Source organism: Mustela putorius, unplaced genomic scaffold (assembly GCF_011764305.1).
Source record: "Mustela putorius furo isolate JIRA1106 unplaced genomic scaffold, ASM1176430v1.1 tig00000589_pilon_pilon_pilon, whole genome shotgun sequence".
Lineage (NCBI taxonomy): Eukaryota > Metazoa > Chordata > Mammalia > Carnivora > Mustelidae > Mustela > Mustela putorius.
The window spans coordinates 8817993-8826905 of NW_025421425.1; the positions used below are offsets into that span (position 1 = coordinate 8817993).

The 8913-nt window shown below is 37.5% G+C and overlaps 1 long non-coding RNA gene across 1 annotated transcript; it reads right to left on the reverse strand.

Moving 5' to 3' along the window:
• Nucleotides 1-2384: 2384 nt before the first annotated feature.
• On the reverse strand, nt 2385-5827 carry LOC106006640. The gene is made up of 3 exons (XR_001180883.2): nt 5558-5827; nt 4918-5095; nt 2385-2658 (listed from the first exon to the last, which is right to left on the reverse strand). It is a non-coding gene; the product is annotated as an uncharacterized LOC106006640 (long non-coding RNA).
• Nucleotides 5828-8913: the final 3086 nt, after the last annotated feature.

Here is an 8913-nt window from a genome sequence, read left to right on the forward strand (position 1 = left end):
GCATGTGATTTACATTAGAATGACTTATACAACAAAGTTTTCTTTTTTTTTTAATTTGCATTGTTTTGTTATGCAATGCTGCCATCTTGTGGCCACTTGGTCAATTTTAAAACATTCCATTCCTGGCTAGTGTACCAACCAGACTGACTCCTAAAGCTTTACATAGTATATTTTCCAGCATCGTGGAAGATATTTACTCTTAAAAATAATACTTTCTTAACTATTCCTCAACAAATAGGTCATGATAGGTTTTTTTTTGGCATTTGAAAGTTTTATATAATTTCCCCGAAAATTTCCTTACTTCGATATTAAATTCTATGTAAATTGATATTAACATCTGCCTAGAAAAAGAAGAACACACTTTTTTTTTTTTTAATGCTGTCTTTACACTTTTAAGTACTGTCTTCACACAAATAGATATTATGGTGTATATTTTATCCTGTGTCTCTGCAAAATAAAATCATTTATATTCATGAGTTTAACAAATACACATTCTTAGAATGGACATATAAGTTAAAGAAAAATTATATCTGGAGCTAGAGATATGTCATTTTTATGTGCTCTAGGCTATGGAGGAATTAAAGTACGTGGTTAAATTTCATGATTGTCTATAGCACTTATAGTTAGGAAAGAGTTTAATCATGTTTTTTTCCTAGATTAGGCCTTCTGTATATTTGTTGAACTTCTCTAATTTTGAAAGACTTTATTTTTTAGAGCAGTTTTAGGTTCATAGGAAAACATAGAGGAAGGTATGGAGATACCCCACACACACATTAACCCCGCCCCCAAGAGACACAACCCCCTCCTCCCCACTATCAACATCTCCCAGCAGAGTGGGGACATTTGTTATAATGGATGGATCTCCCTTGACACATTATCACCCAAAGTTCATAATTTACATTAGGTTCGCCCTTGGTGTAGTCCATTCTGTGGGTTTGGACAGAGATAAAACAACACACATCCATTATTACGGTATCACACAGAGTATTTCATTACCCTAAAAAGTCTCTGTCCTCTACCTCTTCATTCTTTTCTTCATCCTAACTCCTAGCAACTAGTGATCTTTTTTGCTCTCTCCATAGTTTTGCCTTTTTTCATTTTTCTTTCATATGAAAAGCCAGATATCCTACGCAACCCGTTGTTAGTAAAACGTTCTCTTATCACTTCGTGCCTAAGATAGGCATGGAGCAGATGGTGGCTTGGAGCACAGACTTGGCTCTTCTAAGATGCCTGATGCTGCTACAGAGTATTGTTTTGTTCATCACCAACTTCTGGCTACCCAGGACCTGCTTTCCGTGGGGATGGCTCTTCCTTTCCATTCCTGCTCAGTCTTTGGTTGAACCTTCATACCTTTCTCCTCCAGTGAAGGGGCACTTTTTTTGAGATTCAGCTTCAGTTTTAGTTTGGTCTGTATAGCATCCTGGCTCTTTCAAGAGAAAGCATAAGAACAGTGGGAAATACATAGTGATGGTTTTATCACATTGTTCAAAATGTGTATAGAACCTTCTGTTTTTAATTCAGTCAAGTATGCATCTAAACCCAACAATATATATTTTAAAAACACAACATAACACACAGTTAATTATAGTCAACATGACTGCAGGGGATGATGCTTAACTGGGTAAGAATTGGTATAGTTACTTACAGCTTTTTGAAAACCAATAAAACACATTAGAAAGAAATTACTAAATCGAGATCTGATTACAATATGCACACATATACATATATGTGGATTGGGGCTCATTATCATGCAAATATTTTTGCTGAAAAATAGATAAAAGCATACTTAAAAAATAGTGAATTGAGGAGTAATAGGAACACGCTGAAAAATGTTCCAGTGTAACTTATCGATAGATAAAAGGATATATTGTTCTTGAATTTAACCAAACAAACAGACAAAACACAGATGAGTTGACAGAACTGTGTTTAAACTTTTGCTCTTCCTTAGTAGAATTACAATAATCTTTCATTGTAGAAAAAACATTGTTCTGAAAGCAGCATTTTTCTAATTTGTGCAATTCAAGTTCAGCCTGAGGAAGTGTGTAACATATAAAATGTTGAATCTGATATGAGGAAGTGGTGATGCAACATGGAGGCTTAAGTGGGTAGAAGAAGAATAAATGAAACAAGATGGGATTGGGAGGGAGACAAACCATAAGTGACTCTTAATCTCACAAAACAAACTGAGGGTTGCCGGGGGGAGGGGGTTTGGGAGAAGGGGGTGGGATTATGGACATTGGGGAGGGTATGTGCTTTGGTGAGTGCTGTGAAGTGTGTAAACCTGGTGATTCACAGACCTGTACCCCTGGGGATAAAAATATATGTTTATAAAAAATAAAAAATTAAAAAAAAAAATGTTGAATCAATCTCTGATCACGAAAGGGTGAAGGTAGGTACTTCTGATACTCATATCTTATTTCTTGCTCTGGGAAAGCAGCAAGTGAGGTTACTATTCCCAGTTACCTAATGATTAGGCAAGACCATATCACTCGCAATGACCAATGGATTACAAGTAGGTGGCTTCTCATATTTCTGGTGTGAAACATTTAAGTCCTGTATGAGGCCCCTGTTTTCTCCTCGGTATCAATCAACGATGAGACTTCTTCCGGATGTTGGATCTCCAACACGTTGGGGTCTCTATTTGCTTGTATCACTGTGCTAAGGTAGAGAAATCTGAGGTCATTATGTATCATCTGAACTAAAGAGAACTTCAAATCAGCCAAAACTAAACCTTTGTTAGGTCAAGCCACTAAGATTTGGGGAGTACTTTTTTATTATAAGGTAGCCTGCCATGGCTTACACAAAAGACTGAAAATTCAGACATTTGTATCTATTTGGCCACTTATCTCTTAACCACTCTTTGTACAATGCGACACAAACTAACATTAAGATAAAACGATTCTGTTCTCCTCTCTCCACTGAGAATTTAGCACAAAGTATGATTTATTAAGGTCTTCTGACTCAGTAGTCATGTGATTTGCTCATTAAACACAGTGGTAATTGGGAACATCAGAAAAGAAAAGTTTCAGACTTTGAAAGAATAAAGGGGTACTCACAGAAGTTCTAGACAGAAGATAGGAGGAGGAGAAAAGAAGCCGAAGCCATAGGCTGCCCCTGCATTCCCTCACCTCATTCAAATGGAAGGAAGATTGCCTCGCCTGAGATCCTACACCGTCTCCAATGCCCAGGACTGGAGATGAGTAGGTTAGGTCCTGGGGATTACTCACAGTTAATTACTCTTTTTCTCTTTGAGGAGATCTCAGTTGCTCCTGAAACAGCTTTTCCTTATCAACAAGGATAGTCGGCCTCTGTTGGTCTCTGGGACACACCCAGAGGTTCACAGGACCTAATTTGGCCCAGTCACGAACTCTGAATATAAAATACCAGTTACAAGCTCTTGTGTTTACGATGCTATTAAATTCTGGCATACCATTAGGGCACTGTTGGTCGAGCAGAGACTTATTAAAACTGATATGGAAGAGTTGTTCCTGCTCAATAATGATACCAAACTGAGCAATTCAACTTAGCCTCAGTGAGGATGCTTCCTTGCTAGAAAATTTTCAGTGTAATACATGTTGATGATTGCACTCCAGTGTTTATAGCACTAATGTCCACAATAGCCAAATTAAAGAAAGAATCCAGATGTCCAATGACTGATGAATGGATAAACAAGGTGGGATAGGGGCATCTGGGTGGTTCAGTCGGTTAAGCTGCTGCCTCGAGCTCAGGTCATGATCTCAGGGTCCTGGGATCAAACCCCATATTGGGCTCCCTGCTCAACAGAGTCTCCCTCTCCCTCAGTCTCTCCCCTGGCTTGTGCTCTTTCTCTTTCTTTCTCTCTGTCTCTATTTCTTAAATAAATACATAAATAACATCTTTTAAAAAAGGAAAATGTGATATATGTATACCTATATTCATATCTGTATCTATACAATGAAATATTACTCAGCCATCAAAAAGAATGAAATCTTACCATGTGCTCCGATGTGGTTGAAGCTAGAATGTATCATGCTAAGCAAAATAAATCAGCCTAAGAAAGACAAATACCATATGCCTGCACTCATGTGTGGAATTTAAGAAACAAAACAGATGAACATAGGGAAGGGAAGGGAAAATAAAAATAAGATAAAAACAGTAAGGGAGACCAACCACAAGAGACTCTTAACTATAGAGAACACACTGAGCATTTCTTGAGGGGAGGTGGGTGGGGGATGGGCTCGATGGGTGATGGGTATTCAGGAGGGCACTGGTGATGAGCACTGGATGTTGTATGTAAGTGATGACTCACTAAATTCTACTCCTGAAACTAATACTACACTATGTTAAGTAACATGAATTTAAATAAAATCTTGGAAGAAAAAAAAATTGTTGCTGGCGTAATACCCATGACTTTTTTTTGCACAACTCCACGGGGCACCCATTACCCTGCAGTCTATATTAATGGCAGCCCCTGGCACACGGTTCATATAGGAATACATTGTGGTGATGTGCTATGGAGTCATGCCATGTGATGGCCCTGAATACCAGGCACAGAGAAGATACTTGATATTGTTAGTTTCTTTATATTTCCCCAGGCTCTTATTTGAGGGGGTTGATGCCTATTAATATTTTATCTTATAGGGGAAGCAGATTCTAACTGGGATATGTTTGATACCTTCTATGGGATCAAAAAGTTGGCTCAAGCTTTCTGCTAATAACGGTTAATTTGTACTATTTTTTATTGTGTTCTGAAATCGTTTGCAACTGAATCATAATATAGCTAACATTTATATAGCACAATATATAAATGTTTTTATGCTTTTTATGTCCTATTTTTATTAAAAGTGCTGTTTTAAGATATTTATGTAAAATAATCAAAAGTTATATGATGTTATTATTTCTGATTCCCAGGAAGTGAGGCACAGTGAGATTACTTACCTTTTCCAGAATCACAGAGCACGTGAGTATTTGAGTTGCCATTAGAACTCAGACAGTCTGGCTCCAGAGAGCCTCTCCGCAGGTATATGTGTTATTTTGTTTCAGATCAATTTGTCTTACTCCCTGTATTCCTCTTCAAAATTCTTTTGTTGATATGAGTTTAGTGTTGAAAATGTGGCTATGAGGAAACAAGCCATTAAAAATTAATTATTTTTCAAATAATAAATAGGTTATTCTATCCTGGCTAACATGTATACATGACCCATTAATATGTCTAAGAAGTACCTTATGAGATTATATTTGATCATTTGAAACATCAAAACATTAAAAAATGAACATATTTTCAAATTCTCACATTATTTTTATTTCTCTAATTGCCTGTGTTTGCAAATAGAATGCATTCACTTTTTGTTTATATCGTCTTCTAAAATCTAATCCAATCATGTGACAATTCCCTTAAGATGTTATTTTGAACTTTTAATAGTAATAGAAAATATTTACTTACAGAGTTTCCGATTATGACCTGAAGAGAAATTTTGTAAAACCACATCAACAACAAAAACACAGTGTAGAAGGAATCACCTACTCACTCATACTCCAGAGAAAACAACCAGTAAGCGTTTCCAGGGGGATATTTTACCAGAATCCAAGAGGAGCCAGACCCATGTCCATCTCCCAGACTTGACATGCTTGAGATGTGCTCTCTTTCGGTCAAAGGAGTCTTGAAGAGCAGAGCGGAAAGGGGTCCTGACCTCATTGCATCATTCTGTTTCTTGAGTTCTAGTGGAGACTTTGAAGAGAAAGGAGTCATGGTCCAAGAGTTTCAGCAGAAATTTCCAAGATCTTGGGCGTGAAAAGTCTGGCCTCAGGTCTAGATTACAAACAGCTGCAGTAAGTTAGGGCAGAGATCACTCATACCAATACAGCTGAGAGTTAAGATCCATTGTGGAAACTTGAACATGAGTGGCTTTGGGGAATATCTGGTACAGCCCTCTTGGTGTTTGCATTATACTGAAGTCCCCACTCTGAAAGCACAGTGAAGGACTTGAGGATGCCAAGAAGCGGTTTCCAGAATATCAGATTTCAAGGAGGAATCCAGAACAGGAGAAGCAAGAATGGATGTTTGGGGAGTGGTTTGTTAAAGCAGGGGAGGCAGGCTAAGGAGAGGTTCTCTGACACGTTTGAGGGTTGGTGAGGCACAGACAACCAGGGCTAACCCAACACGAAGTCTCATTTTCCTCCAACAGTAACAGAACCTGATTTGGGGAGTCATATTGCCATCCAGAATTAAAGACTTCATCTCTCATCCATCTTGCAGCTCCAAAATGAAATCTAAGTGGATGAATTTTATGAGGTCTCTGGAAATGTTCTTAAATGAATTCATTTCTTTAGGAAGAGACTTTTGAAATTTCTTCTTTTGGCCTAAAAAATGGACTTGTTGGCAGGAATTTCAGCCATTTTGAAAGAGGAGTTGACCTAGAGGATACAGGTCAAACACTGATTATGAACAGAAACTCAGGTTCCAGAGTCTCTGATGAATACAATATATTTAATCTATCTTTCTTTAGCTGGCTATCTGTGGGCTGCCGTTCTGTGAGTAAATAAGCATAATCTCTACTGATGAATTAGTGTAGGATAATGTTGGAATTCCTAATGAAACAAGGGAGGACAAAGAATCAATCAGCTTAATACAGTATCTTGTGTAGCCACAGCATGACTAAGCATAACAGTGTTTTGACTATGAGTTTTCTAAATAATAATTCAACTGTAAGTCACAAAACTGGCATGAAGGGGTTATCATTCAAACAGTAATTTCTAAGAACTTTCTTTAAGTGATGCCCTATGCAGACATGGTAGGTGGGGTCAAAGAAATGAATAAAACTTTGTGCCTGTACCCAGGGTCACACAAGGCAGAAGGAAGACATGCACTTTATAAGTGACACAAAACATTTTTAGAAAATCAACTTGATGGGGCGCCTGGGTGACTCAGTCGGTTAAAGCATCCAAATCTTGGTTTTGGCTCATGTCATGATCTCAGGTGATGAATCCAGCCCCCTTTCAGGCTCCACGGTCAGTGGGGAGTCTGCTTGAAATTCTCTCTCCCTCTCCCTCTGCACCCCCCTTCACTTGTATGCACATACTTTCTCTCGAAAATAAATAAATAAAATCTTTTAACAAAATAAAATAAAAATAAACTATTTTTTAGAGCGATTTTTGGTTCACAGCAAAATTGAGCCAAAAGTATCGATAATTTTCACCTCTATACCCCTGTCCCCACACATGCATATTCTCCCCCATTATCAACAATGCCACCAGACTGAGACATTTGTAACAATCAGTGAGCTTACAGTGACACATCATTATCATCCAGTCTATAGTTTTCATTAAGCTTCACTCTTCGTTTCGTGCATTCATTCTGTGGGTTTTGACAAACGTATGATGGCATGAATCTACCTTTATGATATCATACAGCCTAGTTGCACTACCCTAAAAATCCTCCATGCTCCATCTTTCAAAAATTTCAAAAGTACTGTCAGTGCACAAAGTAGTCACATAATGTTTGGAGATTTCAAGTATTGAGATGTGCTGGCAATCTCATTTATGTAAATGTAGAGCCTGTGATGTGTCCTTGGCTTGTCTTCCCAACAATGTTAAGATAATAGCGTCTCTGCAATCTCTAGTTGCCCGCCAGGCAGGTCTCTTTAAGAATTCATGAAATAGACTGTAATATGTTCTTTGGGCTAACTCCAGGATATTGTTGGTGATTAGGAAGTCCGTTGATTGACATAACATGTCTGCATTTACTTTCCAGACTTGGATTTCAGACTTGCTTCTTAGAAACATCATAGTACAGTGCCCTTTTCTAGAGTTCAGGGCTGTGATCACTAAGCTGGTATCAGTCATATTTGATTTGTATGGATTGAAAGCGATGTTAACAAGCTGCAAAAATGGCATTCTCAGGCAAAATTTCTAAGCAGATTAAAAAAATAACATTTTTCTTTTGAGATATTGGAGCACTTATAAAGGGAAGAGATGATCATTAGAAACTAACGTAAGTTTACTAAGTCTAAGACCAAACACCATCTATGTCCTGTGAGATAAGACGAATACTGAAGATATAGCTTACGTCATTTGTGGCAGCATATTTTCAAACTTTCTCTCTATTCAGTATTAAAGACTGGCAAAATTTAAGCTTGATGATGATACCATTCAAAAAGATTTACATATAAAGAAATGATGAGATTTCTAAGAGACTCATTTCTTTCTCTCTTCGTTGTCCGTCCTCAAGGGATAAACAAATTGTGAATAGTGAAGTGGAGGAAAATGTAATGGGGGTACGAACAGACATTTTTCCCAAGGAAGGAGTGGAAACGGAGCAGGTTACAGGAGTAGTAGACCTACCTGAGTTTTGAATACAGCAATACTTCTTCAATGGAATGTTCTGTTACTTACATATGATTAAATCTGACCAGAGGACTTAAAAGACAATGATATCAAGACATAAAAATCATCAAAAATATGCTTGTAGAATTTTTATGTATGCATGTTTGTTTCTAAGATGGAGTTTGGATCACCAGTGGCGATTATAATGTGTCACGTATCCTCAATCCCGCATGACCTCTTTGACAGTGAATTGTAAGAGCCAAGATGAGTGATGGGCTGTGCTGATTGCTGGATAATAGCAATTGTTTCTTTTCCTAGATACTTGGGATGAAGCATTATATCTTAAAGAAACAAGTATATGTTTGATGCAAGAACTCTAAAGCATGTACTTTTCTCATGGGTGATGACAGTATTTAAAACTAATCTCAAAAACCCATCTTTAGTCAAAATTTATTGCTATCTCTCTATAGCTTTCGTTAAGATATGCTCATTGGAACTTAAACAATGTTGTATGTCAAGGATATCTCAACCAAACTGGAAAAAAACAGGTGTATTTACTGAACTTTCAACTTGTTGTACTCATCGTATGTGAGTCTGACTGTGGCTTACATT